The sequence below is a fragment of the Melopsittacus undulatus genome, chromosome 7, assembly GCF_012275295.1.
Source record: "Melopsittacus undulatus isolate bMelUnd1 chromosome 7, bMelUnd1.mat.Z, whole genome shotgun sequence".
NCBI classification, from domain to species: domain Eukaryota; kingdom Metazoa; phylum Chordata; class Aves; order Psittaciformes; family Psittaculidae; genus Melopsittacus; species Melopsittacus undulatus.
The window spans coordinates 49,120,293-49,136,678 of NC_047533.1; the positions used below are offsets into that span (position 1 = coordinate 49,120,293).

General features: G+C 36.7%; 1 protein-coding gene across 2 annotated transcripts in view; it reads left to right on the forward strand.

Moving 5' to 3' along the window:
- GRID2 (glutamate ionotropic receptor delta type subunit 2) overlaps positions 1-16,386 on the forward strand; it is a 726,277-nt gene that overhangs the window by 600,991 nt on the left and 108,900 nt on the right. The window lies entirely within an intron of this gene.

Genomic DNA, 16,386 nt, shown 5'->3' on the forward strand with positions numbered 1-16,386 from the left:
CGCTTATCCCACTCTGTTCATTTTACTTTGTATTTTGATGTAAGAGGAGGTATTTCTCACTGGTCTGGCAGGATTAGGCAGGTAAAGATGCAAGGCTCTGTTTCACTTGGAAATGTTTGTAAGAAAGGGAACACCAAGCAGATGATATTTTTTGGTTTCTTTGCTATAACAGGAAGTATTTTTAAAATGACTGAATCATTCAAAATTTAATAACTTCTCAGTGATTGCAGCAAAACAGACATTCATTAAAGTTTCATAAATAGGGTTTGACCATAGGATAATAAGTTTTTGAAGTATTACCTGCAAAAGTATTTTTTTCTTCAGAGATCTTAATACTCTTGCTTAATCTAGCAAAGTTATGAAATGAATGATGTGAAAGCATCCCTGGTGGGCCTTTTTCGTATCCCCCTACATTTTGGTTAGTTTAAAATGCTGGTCACAACTGGAGGTTTTGATTGGTCTTCAGTGGTGTCTGTAATGGCCATTATGTTCATAATGCCCAGTAAATGAGCAAATCTTACTGTTTGCCTTGTTTAAATTACATTTCATAAGAGCAATAAAATAGGCTCCAAGCCTTGGTGCTTCCAAATTATTATAATACTTCTTGGATGGTTAAAGCTGCTCAGAATTCTCAGTCTGTTCTTTCTACTGTTACCCAAGGTATGATATAATCCTCCTGAAATCCTCTGCTTGGAGTGTGCTGTTGCTTCATAAATTACTCTATCTTGCTTATCTTGCTCTTGGCATATCCCTATCAGCAGGAAACCATTACGCTGTAGCAACATATTTTCTTAGTGACATTTTCTCTTAATTAACTGTACACCAATCTCTGTGTATTTAATACTGAGAGGAAAAATTTAAAAGCATTTAAAAAATAAAAAAGTGTTAGAAATCAATTATATCTTCACATGGTGAAACCTAATTATTATTTTTTATTATTTTAGAAAATCAGAAAATATCCAGTATAAAAGCTTTAGGATGAAGACCTAGTTCCTAATTTGGACTCTGCCCCTGATCTGCTGGCTGGCCATAAAAAATTCATTAAATATCTTGTATATCACTTCTCAGTTGTAAAATGGAGATATTGCCTATCTTCTTTCATAAAAACATGTTTCATATCTTCTGATACAAAGCAAAACTTAAATGCCATTCTCATTAATTGACAATTTTAATTGATCTTCAAGATAATGCCATGTCTTGACATACTCCTGTAACAAGGTGAACAGAATTGCTGAGCCTAAAATGCACAACATTATACTGGGAAAATGAGAAGTCAAATACCACACAAGTTAGGAAACAAACCATTTCCATGTTTTTTCTAGCATATAATCACCAGATGTATTTGTGACATTCAAGTTCCACCTTTAAACATGAAACCCCCAAACTCAGGTTGAAAGAGGTGATCCTGCCCTTCTACTCTGCTCTCATGAGACCCTACTTGGACTATTGTGTGCAGTTCTGTTTTTTTCAACATAAGAAGGAAATGGAGCTGTCGGAACAAGTCCAGAGGAGGGCCATGAGGATGAAAAGGGGGCTGGAGCAACTCCTGTATGAAGACAAGTTCAGAAAGCTGGGGTTATTCAGCCTAGAGAAGGCTGCATGGAGACCTCATGGTAGCCTTCCAGTGTCTGAAGGGGGCCTACAAGGGATGCCAGAGAGGGACTGTATCAGGGACTGCAGCAACAGGACAAGGAGGAATGGGTTTTAACTTGAACAGTGGAAGTTCAGGTTAGATATAAGGAAGAAGTTCTTTACTATGAGGGTGGTGAGGCACTGGAACAGTTGCCCAAAGAAGTGATAAATGCCCCATCCCTGGCAGTGTTCAGGACCAGGTTTGATAGAGCCTTGTGCAACAGGCATCCCTGGCCATGACATGGGGGCTTGGAACAAGATGCTCTTAAGGTCCTTTCCAGCTATAACCATTTTATGATTCTATGTTGCTATGAAATTCACATTTTATTATATTAAATCTAGGCTTATGTATTAGTCTGTACACGTACCTTCATAAAGTCATCTCCCTGAAAAAGTTACTGCAGCCCTGGGGGTACCCATGCTCCTTTACCTCATGTCTCAATGGTTTGGCCAGCATAAAAAAATAACTAAATTTTGACACTTGTGTCCTATGTCTCAAATGTGTTTGGTAACAAGTGATCACTGACAATGTATACTGAGAATTATTGTCATGTATATTGTACACATTTGCAAACATTGGATGCAGCTTTATGCACATACCATTTCTGGAGGTTTATTTGTCTGTTTTTGAAAATATAATTCCAAGAAATGAGCATACTCCGAGTAGAATGTTCAGTAGTGTGGGCATTTGTTTGCCACAATGTGATATCACTAGCATTAGACTGCCAGGGGATATGCTTGGATTGTCCCCTAAATTGAAGTTAAGAATCAGGCAGTTCTCAGAGGCATCTAAAATAATGATTTCAGTATCTTGTGTGCACCTGCTTGCTTGAATAATAGCACTGGGTACATGAGGCAGTATATTTAGAGATGTTCTGTCTGACACACCTTCTGTGAGGAGGTGGAAAATGAATGGTGGTGTGAAAGCCCCAAAAATATCTTCATTCCCCTTGGACTAGCTCCAAGACTGATTAATTGACTGTGGGAAGGTAATGTCTGTCTGGCTATAGTATAAATGCTGATCAAGACCAAATGAGACAAAAGGGAAAGTAGAATTGGATGTCTGTAGCATCTATCCATCCTTCTGTATCCTTTCAAAAGCATCCTAGGGTGAATATTTTAATTGGAACAGATTCTTTAACTGTTATGATTTTTAATATGACTTTATACTACATTTGGGTAAAGAATTAATAAATTAGATTAAATAATCAGTTTTGGTTTAGGATTCACCTGTGTATAATGTAGATTTAATTGAGGAAATGAGGAAGAACAATATAGCCAGTAACTGAATGTTTCTCATATGAAACAGGACTGTAACCCACATTCTAATCCGCAAAGATGTTTAGAAACAAGCTTTGCTTGTCCTGCTATTTGATTTTTCTGCAGAGCAGCTTATACTTAAATTGGCAATTTTGGCTGTTTAGGATAGGGAGGAAGTGAGAAATGAGTTTTAGCTTTATTAAAAATACTCCCCCTCTGTTTGGATGACAGCAGCTTCACCTACAAAAAGATCAACCTTTTTCATCAGAGGATATCCAAGGCACCAGATGAACATGGATTTAGAGGGGAACCCATGGTAGTTTCCATTGCTCTTTTGGTCTGTGGGGAGCCCCTCCTCTGCAACAGCTGTGCCATAGATGTATCCACCCATGAGGCTGCTCTTTATAACACCAACTGGTGGGTAGGTGCCAGGAAAATTGTCTGCAAACTGTAAAGGCATGAGTAGCAAAGAGGTTTTGAAGCTGCTCGAGTCTCCCTTCTCCAGCTGTTGAGTTTTTTATCTCAGACCTCTTGTAATATTAAAATGTGTATAAAAGAAGTAGGCCAAACATAATACTGAAAGGAAGCAAATAATAATATCAAATAATAGTTAAAATTTACCATCCTGTTGAATTCCCCTATTGCTACGATGAACGTCCACTCTCAGCAAATATGGGAAAATGAGAGCTGTTGGGGTTTTTGCTTTTGGTTTTTTGGTTTTTTTCTTTTTGTTGTTGTTGTTGGTTGGTTGGTTTTTGTTTGGTTGGTTTTTTGTTTGGTTGGGGTTTTTCTGTCAGCTTCCCAGCATACATATTATGGGGATTGCCTTCATTACAGCAGCATCCTGGTGTAGGAACCTTCTGCTGCTCAATTTTTACTCTTCCACTGTCAATAGAGGAAGGAGAGATTGTAAAGTAGGACTTTACCTTTTCAGTGCTTTTGAAGTTAGTGAGAGGTTATTTGGTTAAAAATCTGTGATACTTCATCTACCAAACAAAAACTGATGTGAAGGAACATGTGTAGTTTTAACTGAAGACTCTGCTTCTCTCACACTAGGATAACAATGAAGGGGAAAGAGAAAGTCTTCTGCAAACAGGCTGCTAAGGAATGGTGACAATAAATATGTTGAGTGGGAGTATTCATTGTTCATGCTCAAATATACTTGCTAATAGAACATTTTTAGATACATGCATGTATTCTGTTCTTACAATAGCCTCTTTCATTTCTACAGCTATCCCTCAGGAAAATCCTCGCTATCCAATAAAGTCATCTTTTAAGTTGCTTTTCACTTCTAACAAATCTGAGTCAAGCTCTTAAGCTGGGTGATAGCTGATTTGCAATAAAAACCAGGTTATTCAGCTTTCCTACGTAAGCATTTGTATTAGTGATTTTCATCAATAAATGACATTATAGCATTATTCTCAATGGAACTTAAAAGGATGAGGGGATGTTTCTTTCCCCTGTTCTCCATGAACTGTTACAGTACTACTTTAGGTCATCTGAGTTTTAGAGATCACTTTGATAACATCACAGGATGTACCTGAAGTGGAATTTTAGTCTAAATCCTAAAATGTGTTATTTAGGAACATAATGAGAACTCTTGCATTAGTGATGTTTGAATTATGCGAGGTTAGGAGTTCATTGCAGAGGAGCACTCTGAAAATTAAAGGATAACTGGAATTAGTTACATGAAAACTGAGCTAGTGTATCCAAGATGTCTGTGATTCACTTGCCTCTAAAGTAGTCAGGTACCACTCGCTGATGATGTATGCTTGAAGATCTTGCAAGAACAGATTTTTAAAGCATTTCATAATACACTGAAAATTCAAGCAAAAACTTGTCTTTCAGTATGTGGTCTGTTTTTAAAAATTCCCTTCATTCCCAAAATCTGGCATCACACAGCTACATAGAGGTAAAAAAAAATAAATAAATAAATGATGGGAGATGATGGGGGAAGCTCCTGCCAAAAGACACGGAGGCTTTACTGGAATTATTGTTTGTCCTTATGGTCTCACTGAATTGTCTGTTGTTTTGCTTGGTTCATAGTTGCTCAGTTTCAGCCAAAGGGGACTCTTTCTCCCTCTTGTTCATAATGTCCTCCCTGACAGGCGCTTAGCTAAAGCAGCACTCTAATACCTCATTAATGACATTGTTGAGTTTAATGTTAATTGTTTGTACAGATGGCCTGTTTTCAGTCCATTGTGCACAGTTCTTTTTGACATCCCAGAAGGTACTACATATTATGCTGTCAGTAGTCTATGGAAAGGCCACCACTATGTTACAATTAGCTTCCTAGCTACTTATGAGTATGCATCACAGATAATAATTGTGGTTGATCATTTCAGGCATTAGAGCATTCATATCCAGACATTCGTAAAAGGGAGAATGGGTCTCAGCACCTCTGGAAATCTAATCAGAAGGTTGCCATTGTTCAAGGTTAGTTGTTAAGATTCGATGCCAATATTCTCTAAAATAATAGCAAGCATATATCATTTTGACGTATTCACAGTGGCTGCAAATAGTGCCTTTCTATGGGCATGCAATCAGGTGCTATCTTAAATCTTATAACACAATGCTGTAGAAGACCATCACCAGCAGCTCCTTGTGTTTGTTACCCATGCACTTGGAGCTCTAGTCTGTATTTGCCTCTGCCTCACTGTGTGTTTGTAATTATATCATGTAAAATTATTGTCCTACGTTGTAAAAGTGGCAACAAAACATTATCTGGTCAGAGCTGCTTTTGAGCAAACAGCTGTTGGTAAAATTGCTAGGCTTATTGCACAATTATTTATCATTATGTAATTGAATGGTGCTGTATTTGGTAACCCCAAAATTAAATTTGAAACCCTGCTAAGTCTTCTGATAAAACAGTGCATTTCAGCAGCATTAGCATGAGAGATTTTGGCCAATTTATTCATTAGAGGTGCACAGTAAGCCTCACAGTTCCAATCTGGCCATACTTACAGCAATCAAAAGGTTTACTTTCAGATATCAAGACTTGCATGATATTTCAGTATCTGGGTGTGTGTAGTATAAGTATAGTAATGTTTAATCTAAGAGCTCCCAGTAACTACAGCAAATACAAGTAGACACCTCCATTTTCAAACTTCAGCTGTAGTCATTATTCTTCTTTTGTAATGACAGCAGAAGAGAAAAATGAAATATACTTTTATGTTACATTTTCCAGAACTTCTAGAAGCACTGTCTCACGTAACTGCATTGCACAAGTCACTACAGTGTATTGCCATTAAATTACTACTCACTGTCATTTGTAACATTTTATCTGTGATGTACTTTGATTTTCAACTGAAAACATCTTATTTTGCTAAATACACAGAAAGATGGAATTTGACCACAGCAAAGTTGCTGATATCTAAAATAAGTAATTTGTTTTGTGGGTCTAGGCTTAAAAGACAGAAATTAATTCCAATAGCTCTTAAAGATTCATACTGTAAATACTGTATAACAGAAATGCAAATCTGATAAAAGTATGTTGTTGAAGTACCACCAATACCAGAAGAAGCTAGACCACTGCCATTTGCTATGTGGTGGTATGACATGCTTCCCTTCCCGACTTTTGCCCTCATTGTCACTGTTTCAGCAGGATGGGTGGAAAGAAACAACTTATTGTTGGGAAGGGAATTATAAATATACTATAACTAATATGTTATGCTAACATCATTTTAATCAGGTAATTATTAAAGGACTGTTTGGCCTTTAAGGACATTGATTTAATGGGAATTAATTTAATGATTGAACACTGTTTGTGTAACATTATCATTGCTAGTGATGCAGAAAATTGGAATCTCAGCTCAGCTGAAAAGAGGTTAGACTTTCCATTATCATATTAGATCCCTTTCTTCTGGAATGCATTTATTAGACTTTTTTTATACTTTCAGTATATATTTAAATGTTTGGGTTTTATCTAAAATTTCCTGAGTAGAAAAAGTAAGTAAAAATGTTCATCATTGTACTGTTCCCATTTTTAATCAGAGGCTTGCATTTCTGTTTAATATAACCTTAAACAAAGTCCATTAAATTTGGGGTTTGAAGTGCTATTGCTTCTCCCATGAAGCAATTTTTCTCTGTTTTCATTTTCTGCTTTCTTCTCTCTGCAAACCTGATCATTAGGTTTTGGATGAATAGGGGTTTGGTTTATGGAATGGTTTTACAGCTATAAAAAGGCAGCTTTTAGAAGCAGTAGCAGAGCACAGTGCTATCTAGATTATTCTGAAGCTGAATCCTGTGTTGTATAGACATAATTTAGGAGTGATTTAAAAGAGGCTTTGACCCATTTGTTTTCAAAATGGAAATAGTGAACATTATAGAAAACCTGTAGTCAGTACCTGAGGGTTAGGACAGAGTTAAAGCTGACCTTTATAGATACAACTCCCATTTACCTAAACGGATGTTGTATCTGGCTGCCCTCCTTGATTTGCCCTTAGTAGTGCTTTTGTCACAGATTATTTTTCAGCTTTATAGAGCCTCTAACTACTGTTGTGTGTAAATTAGATCCAGGGAGAAAAGGAGGGCTCTGCATAAACAAGTGATTGGAAGCATGTAGTAAATAGCTGTGTCTGACAGACTTCTGCAGATAGATTAATTTTGAAACAAAATTTTAATCAAGGATGTCTATGGCAGTTCCTGCTGTATCTTGGCAGAGTTTTACAATGGAATCTGGTGGCCAAATGATTAGCTCTCTGTCACTAGATTGAAGTGGTTACAGTAGAAACAGCAAGGTGGGCAGGCTTGGTATTTGAAGACAGATAGACAAATAATTTGACAATAGAAGTACCAGAGACTCAAACTTATAAACAGTCTGTAGGTTGCTGACCCAATGGTGAGCCAGCACAGTAGTAGGCTGAAATGCTATGCACCGGGTAGCACTACCCTTTTCCTTGGTGCTAGAGCATTTTCTAGCTCTAGAAAGGAGAGTTTCAAAGAACAGGAGCTTATGTCTCAAGCAAAATAATTTGTGAGTAGTCATTTGGGCCGTCTTTTGGATATATCTGTTTGTCCATCAGGTGACGTGTCAAGGCCCTCTGACCAGATTTATCAGATGGGTACACTGGGCTGCAACTTGATGAGGGCTTAGTGGCAGTGCCCCTGGTCCTTGATTAGCCCTAGCATTTGAAATCTCAGCATGGGTAATCTCTTCCTATTAATGAGGAAACAGCTGAGCAATGAGCCTTAGTATGCAAGCCAAACGCCAAAGGCACATCCAAACAGATGCACAGCAGTAGGAAATGGAGGATTTTCAGAGGGAGTCTGCAAGATAGGAAATGCAACTTTGAGGTGATTACTGGCCAGCAGTAACCAAGAGTAACAAGGTAGCATGGCAGTCTCTCTCTCAGATTGGAGCTGGCTCATGCCTGCCCTCCTTGGTAAAAAGTTGGAGGCAGTCTGCATCTACCTGCACAACGTTGTGCATATACCATCAGGCTAGCAGCTTTCACAGTTGTTGATAAGGATCTATAAGAATGCGTAAGAATGTATAAGATGCATTCAAACTACTTTACAGATTTCAGATGACTGGGAGTGATTTGAAATAAGCCTGAAGGTGAAGAATGATCATCTCAGATATACTCCCTGTCACATAAAGGGGAGAAATAAATGAGGAGAGCATTCTATTGTGGATCATTGCTTCCCTTCTGGGAGGGCAATGAGGGCAGTGCTTCCCACCCAGCTAAAGGAAAAAAATCTTCCAGGGAGCAAACGTAATGAGATTGGTCAGGGGATCGTTAGACTAACAACAACAAATGAGAGGGAAGTGATTGTTTAGTTCAGAAGACATTAAAGGGGAAAAAAAAATAATCACGTACCAAATGACAAAGTGAACACATTCTTTAATCGCCTATAGACCAGTACAAGGAATCTGAGTAATAAACAAGAATAGCTGGAATTACTCACAAATATAGATTTGGTTTTCATGGCGTTACTGAAATCTTATAGGAACATATGACACTATGAAGTACTGAAAGACAGATGGTCAAGGTGGGTAAAAGGGAAAGAGTGTCACTATGTCAAAATAGCATTAGTTTTTTAAGAGGTATTGCAAAAGACTAGATCTTGATTTCTTGTGGGACTGTGTGCTAATGGCTGGAGCACAAAATGAGATGGAAGTCAATGTCTGCTGCAGACCACCAAATCACACTGGAGCAGCAGATGATTGGCTTCTGTAGTGCATATCTGTAATGTGTAAGGGAAGATGTGAGATATAATAGGAGCATTCAGTCTGAATTATGTATGTTTCATGTCTCGGGCTGCCCAAGTTGAAACATTTTGAATGCACATATAGAGCAGTGGGAAAGACAAAGGAACATTAATGGCACCAAAGAGTTAGAAGCTGCAAACTTCAGGAAGAATGCTGTGGGGGGCAAGTGTACACAGAGGCAAGTTAGAATTGAGGACAACAGGGAGGAGGGTTTTGAAAACGTTATTAGGAGCTAAAGAAACCTTAATGATAATGATTCATTAGGTGAAGGTGATACCATTCAAGATAGTTCTTCCAGAAAGGCAATTAATATTTCTCTTCTGTGTTTGTTAAAAGCAAGTTAAATACTTTTCATGTCAATGGCAACTCAAGAGAATGTTAAATGACAGCTTCTAACATCAGACATTTTCAAATCAGCAAATCCAAACAAATTTCACCCAAATATTTTTAAAGAGCATGCTAAAGAGCTTCCAGGACCTCTGTTTCTAAATCTGACTCCTGAAGTTTTGTGCAGATTTTAGAAAGCTGGCCAAAAAATATTATGTAAAACCTAAAGACCAAACTAAACCTTCAATTCAAGTGTTTCTTCCATCTTAACATATGGATGTAACAAATTGAAAGACTTCACATGTATTAACAGTTCCAAAAGATATCACCGTTAAAAGTTTGATATTGAAGATATGTGTTTATACAAACTATTAGTATTTCTCAAAAAGAACAATAACAGTCCTTCTCCTCAAAATTATCCAGATAAGAAGGAGGAATGCTGTAGAAATAATGGGAAAAAGGAAGCCAAAGCATGTCCATGGTAGGTGCACCAGTGGCATACAAAAAAGTGCTTTGTGATGTGTTGCTAAGAGCCACACCCAAGTCAGGGACTGAACAGTACCTAAAAAGAAGTAATACTGCTAGAAGCTGATGGCAGAGGATATACAAGGAGATTTTCAGTAGAGACAAACACAGGTAGGTTTGGTTTGTCCCTTAAGCACAGTGTTTGAAATATGAAGGACTTGCTTTCAGAAGAAAGAATAGGCCTGCTATAAACTCAGAAGAGCTCTAATACTGCTGGGAAAATATCTCCTCGATCAATTATATTCTAGGAAGATAGACATCAAAAAATTATCTAATCTTTCATATTTTAAGATTAATGAATACCAACATTTCCGTGAATTTAGAATGGGTCCATTAAATTATTTTTATGGTAAATAGAAGAGAATATAGACATTTCTAAGCATATCAACATTCTTAAATGTTTCAAATATCTCTTTTGAGGTGTTTTTTCTTTCTAATTTACTTCATGTTTATTTTTAGAAAACTAATATGTGAAAATATCTTGACAATGAAAGCCCGCACTACACAGGGGTTTTGCTATTTATAAAATAAATAAATAAATAAATAAAGAGTTGCTTGATTTTTTGGCTATTATGGAAACTTTTATAATTACTTCAGTAAAAAAAATTAGTTTCACACCAATCCTATTACTGCCAGTGAATGAAAAAAAGCAATTCCTATAACTTATTACCTAATGTATTTCTAGTATTGTCACAGTACTAATAGTAATGGTGATAATAATACCTAGATGCAGTTTTTCTGCCTTTAGGAAGTTAAGACCTGAAGAAATGTTTCACTTGTGAAACAAAATACCTGAAAGTGTCTCTTCATATATAAGTTTAAAATAATTAAAAAACAAAAACAAAACAGAAAAGAAAATAACAACAACAAAACATTTATTTTTATAATAAAGACAAAATACTAGGGGAGAAACAGGTGGCGTGGAGAATAAAAGCAATAGCTGGCTCTTGAGCTTGTCCAGACCTTGTCCAGGGCTGCCAGCCCTGCCTCATACTCAGTTCCTTCTCTATTCTCAAACCACTGCAATCTGCCAATATTTGCAAGGCTAGGGAATTCAGTCTGATTTACAGGCTTATTTGGAAGGCATTACCAATTCAAGGGGTTGTATTCTCCTGTTGAATACATGTCATGCTTGCTGTGGTCACTTCAGCACACAATGTAACCTTACAAACTCAGGTTATGACATGCCAGCTTGTATGTTATGGAAATCAATGTACTTTGCAATGTTTAAGGAAGAATGGAAAAGTATGGGTGAAAAAAGAAAAGAAAGGAATAAAAATTCATGATAAGAGATTTTCCAACAACTTGCAAACTGTATTTCACAGCAGGTAGAAATATGTACAGGCTTCACTGACTGCGAAGTATTTTTTTTGTCCTATAGTGACTTGAACATCTCCAATTGAAAACAAGAACAAATGTTATATTAAGAAGAAAGGTGTTAACAGAGTAGTAGCAATAGCTATTTCCCTGAAAGGTTTTGCCTTTCAAGAGCTCTGCTTTGCAAAGTTTCGTAAAGATAACAGAGCTCAGTCAAACTTCAGATTTTGTTTCTTGTGGCAGAAATAGCTGAAATATAAAACACCTTTGCCTCTTTGTTGATATAAACTGCTCCCCTTACACCAACTCTCTATTAATGTCCTTTTCACAAAGAAAACATAAAGCGTACATTGATCTAAACTGTTTGCAACAGGGTTCTACACTTAGTATTTGTGCAAATGGAAATTGGAGATGCAGAGCATAATTGATGTGACTGTTCTAACAAGCTAAAGGCTAAACAGCAGCCAACTCTCAGTCTTTTGTGCTTTTTTCCAAAGGCCAGTAATTCACTGACTGTGGACAGAATTTTTGCAAGAGAAAACAAAAACAAAGTCTGTCCCCAAATAACCCACCCTATTATTTCTTCACCTTCCTTTTCCAGACACAATCAAAATCATTTCTTTTAAGTCTGATAATATTAGAGTTCCTCAACAAGACCATCACAATTAATATCTCACAATTCTCAAAATCATATGAAAAAAATCTGGCTAAAACTCCTTCCACAGAAATTCAGCTCACTGCAGACCTCTAGCAGAAACTAATGCAGATAGAATGATTGAAATTTGACAAAGTTATTCACAACTGAGGTACATTCTTAAGTGGAGAATGGTAGGGCAGGCTTGATGGTAAGCATTGGTGACAAATAGAGTTTTGTCTATAATGAAAACTTAGTCTTCGGTATTTCCAGGGCAGCTGTGGTTATCACAAATAGAAATCGCAAGCCACGATCCTTGCAGTGTCCTTCCTGTAGGAAGAGGGTGGAGCCTTCTCATCCAAGCCTCTCTTTCACAGATGGAATAGTTGCAGCAGACTCCCAGTTCAGCTCTCAAATCTACCCAGAAACATCATTTAGTACAGTTATCAAATTCAGGACATAGAATAATGGTTTATGGCTTTTCTCTCTGTGTTCAGTTGTTTTGAAAGTTTATTTCAATAATTAATCCTCAGGAGGCATTATTTTTCTCAATAATCAATTCTGAGTTTTCTCAGCATTGTAGGCTCTATGCTGCCGAGCTATTTGCTTTAGCAATAGTAATAAAATTATTCTCAAGCTGTTAAGAAATTAATTTTATTTATAAATATTGTGCATTCCCAGTGAAGTTGTTAAATTTATATTAAATCAGAGTGAGACCTAATCTTGCCCATTTACTGCCTGGATGACTAGTAACAAAATTGCATTAGTTTTCAGCAAGATGGCTGTCACCAGGCTTGATCTCAGAAATGCCAACTGTGGTTAAAACTTCTCCAAGAAACATTTCACCATTTCTTTGTGTCCATTAAAAAGTTTTTTCTATTTTTATCTGAAACACTTTCATAGTTCTGGACTACACAGATGGAATTATTTTAATTTAGTCCAGAATTAGGGATTATATGTCCATAATTAGTCCAGAATTATATTTTACAAAGGTTTCACCAGGGTGTGGTCCTCAGTTTGCATGTTTTGCTCCTTCTCCTGTTATCTCATTCCTCCTTCTTGCCTGTAGTCCTCTCTTGTGATTTTTAACTTGAAGAAACCTTCAATTTACTACTAACACAGTATTACAAATCTGCATGTGAATTGTATAGGTTAATGTTTTATCTCCTAAGGTGGGTTTTTCCTGATATTTAGGTCTGTCGTAATGACATGTTATATTGTTTGCATTGTCAAGACAATGTCTTATTTTTCTTACCTTCTAATATATAGCTTGAAGCACATGGAAAGAAATGGGAATAAACAAAAATTCATAAGATAAGTTGCAGTCTAAGCCTGTCATCTGAAGTAGGCCAGCATTAAATGGGTCTAGGATTGATGAAGGAGAGCTGCATTAGATGAGAGTTGGAGGACTGAAAGTAATTTCTTTCACTGTCACTTCTACTGTAATTCAAGTCTTTCAGAAATCTCCCAGTAAGATTGATTTTTGCTAGTTCAGTTTACTCAGGAAAATACCTTTTCCTTCCAATCAGAAAATTTTAAAGGCAGATTAGATTTCTAAATTAGTGGTAGTACACACCAAAAGTGTCAGCTGAATTTTACTAGGAGCTGTAGCCACAACATAGGTGATCTGCAGGTAGTGGCATTTTGTGCCGCATTATGCCCTTATGCCAGTGTGTTGGAAGGTTAAGTCTAAAGAATAACACAGCCTCTGTATTCATTTGAGGTCTGTCTCTCAAGAGGACAAAGCAACTCCAGGACTGCTGAATGTCTTCTTTGATTTCCATTAGTTTCATGAGTAAAGCTGAGTGCTTTTAATGTGTTGCTCAGCATGCTACAACAGTGGTGTTTTTAGTGTAACCACAACCAGCATGTTAAATTTCATTGATAAATTTTACTATTGGAATAAAGTGTCAAAGGACAAACTTTACTCTGGCCACCAACATGTGTTTACATGACATCAGGTGCTTCCCTTTGCCATGAGGGGTTATTAAACTTTGCAGGTATGATATGAAAGACAATAGCCAGGAAAGACTTGCTTCATCTTCTTGGCTTCCTCCGCCCTTGCATTGTGCGTCCTATGCATAGTCCCCCATAACTAGAATATGCTGTCATCCATAAATATGTCTGTGCACCTGAAATTTATACTAGATATTGGCAAGGAAAGCTCAGGCAGTTTTCCATGCATGTCCCTTCTGCATACTAATTTACAGTCAACAATAGTCACTGTTAAGTCTGTAGCTCTTTTTCATGGTAATGCTAATGATAAACCATTGAACGTTGCTCTCCTGAATAACTTGGTACTCTTCTGTACTGAGAAAACATGTAAAATTGGACTGAAAGAAAACTCTGGAAAATTTTATCCATTGAAACAAAATTGGGGGGAGTGAAGAGGTTTCTTAAGGTGAGCTGTCAGGGTGCAGTGAGTGTTTTAGCAAACAGTACAATAGAACAAGACTGTATCACATTAAGTCTCCTAATAGATGCCAAAGAAATAATGCCATAGCACTAAGATATCTCCTTTGATTTTTCTTTCTTTCTTTCTTTCTTTGATTCTTTCACATGAGAGGTGGAGTACACTGCCTGTACTGCTTAAAAATCATGATTCTATGCAGTTGCAGTGTCAGTTCTGCTTTAGAAATGGTGGCTTAAAAAGTGTCAGTGCAAACCTTATGGAGTACAGGCAGGAGTGATTAATTATTTTTATATGTATTTTGCATGTACTTGAATGCAAGCATTGTCCTTAAGCTTCATTTATTGACTGTTGATATACAAGGCACAACTGTGAATTAGGAACAAGACTTCAGAAACACCTGGGTGAAGTAAAAGCCCTTGGGATGACAAGCATTCACCGTTTTTTTAAATCTATTGTTAATATATGTGTTTAAAAAGAAAAGGTAGCAGTAAATACTGAGCATAACCTTACCAGTGTGTGGGAAAACTGCACTGTATGAGCAGTAGGGGGATGCTGTGACTGAGGGATCTATGATGGCTTTCATGATCACTTGTTGCAGATCCTCCTAACTTGAAAACGAGACAGCAGGTGTGTGACTTTCAGCAGTCCTCTCTTTTCTGACATTTCATTTCAATAAAAAAATGTGAGAATTAAATTTTACACATTAAGCTGAAATATGCAAATGCAAGGATGTCTGGGAGATCGCTGACTTCTTCTCTATCACCCTACCCATCTCAGTCCAATATGAAGATTATATGTAGGGATTGGCACATGAAAGTTAAAAGGACCAACAGCCTTTTCAGATAAATTGATATAGCTGTCTTCTCTTTTAATTTTATTAAAATTCATTTTAAATGAAGTATTCCAAAGATACTGCAAAAACTTTTATAAAGTAGAAATATTCTTTTAAAAATAATTTAAAATTTATGTAGGAGTGAAAACCACATCTTCAGATGTTGTGACTAATATTCATCTTTGAAAGTCTTTATATTGGAATAATATCTCCTGATCTGACCTTTTTTATTTCAGAAAAATACATGGCATCTTGGGAATTAAATTTATTTCTGACTGAACAGGTCTAAAATAGATTCTGTCTTTGCAATTCTTGAAAGGCAAAGGGTTTCAATACTTATATACAAAAAATATAAATAGAGTCAATTATTATTTCACATATCATACAACTCCACATCACTAAAGTAGGAAGAAAGCTTCAAACTTCTTTACTGTATGGTGATGCAGAGTTCCCAATGCTTTGTTGTAAGTAAGACAAACTTTAAACCAAACAGTAAGGTGATCTTTCATATTAGAGCACTGATTAAATACCTAGTTTGTGTATATAATTGAAATGTATTTGTACTTGGAATGAGAATAATTGTACTTTGTATTGCCTTTGCACACACTTGCTGGGGAAATGTGGAGGAGTATTTGCATAAGTGAAGATTCAGCACAACATACTCAGATGATTGAATCTGTAACAAACTGCTTTTGCACAAATCCCAGATATTGTACCATTGTAAGATTTTGTGCCTGAGAAAGCTGTCTGAACAGTAATGACATCTTCTCGAACTGCTGAGTATAGGGTGAGAGGAAAAGTTTTAAGCAGTTGACTGTGGGTGTTTGCTGCATTCCCCTGTCCCCCACCTAGTTACTTGTAGCTGTGACAAAGCTTACACTGAAGACAAAATGGGTGGGTTTAGAACAAGGGATTTTCCTTCATCTAAAAATCTGTCATTCGTATATTTTCAACTGAAAGAGTTATTTCGAAACTCTGAACTAGTGTGTTTTGGGAACAGCAAGTTGAACAAAAAATAATGCTTTTCATGGCTTGCTAAACTTCGCTATGGTCACATAAGTGGTGGTGTGCAGCTCCTGGTAGGTTTAATTGCTGCTAATATTTTGTTTAAAAGGCAGCTGGGTTTTTAAAGGAAAGCAATAATGGGAATACAAAACAATTTTTCATTCCTCCATACATGTGATTAGTTTTCTCTATGTCCAAGTTCACTTGCAGCAGTTGTACACATACGC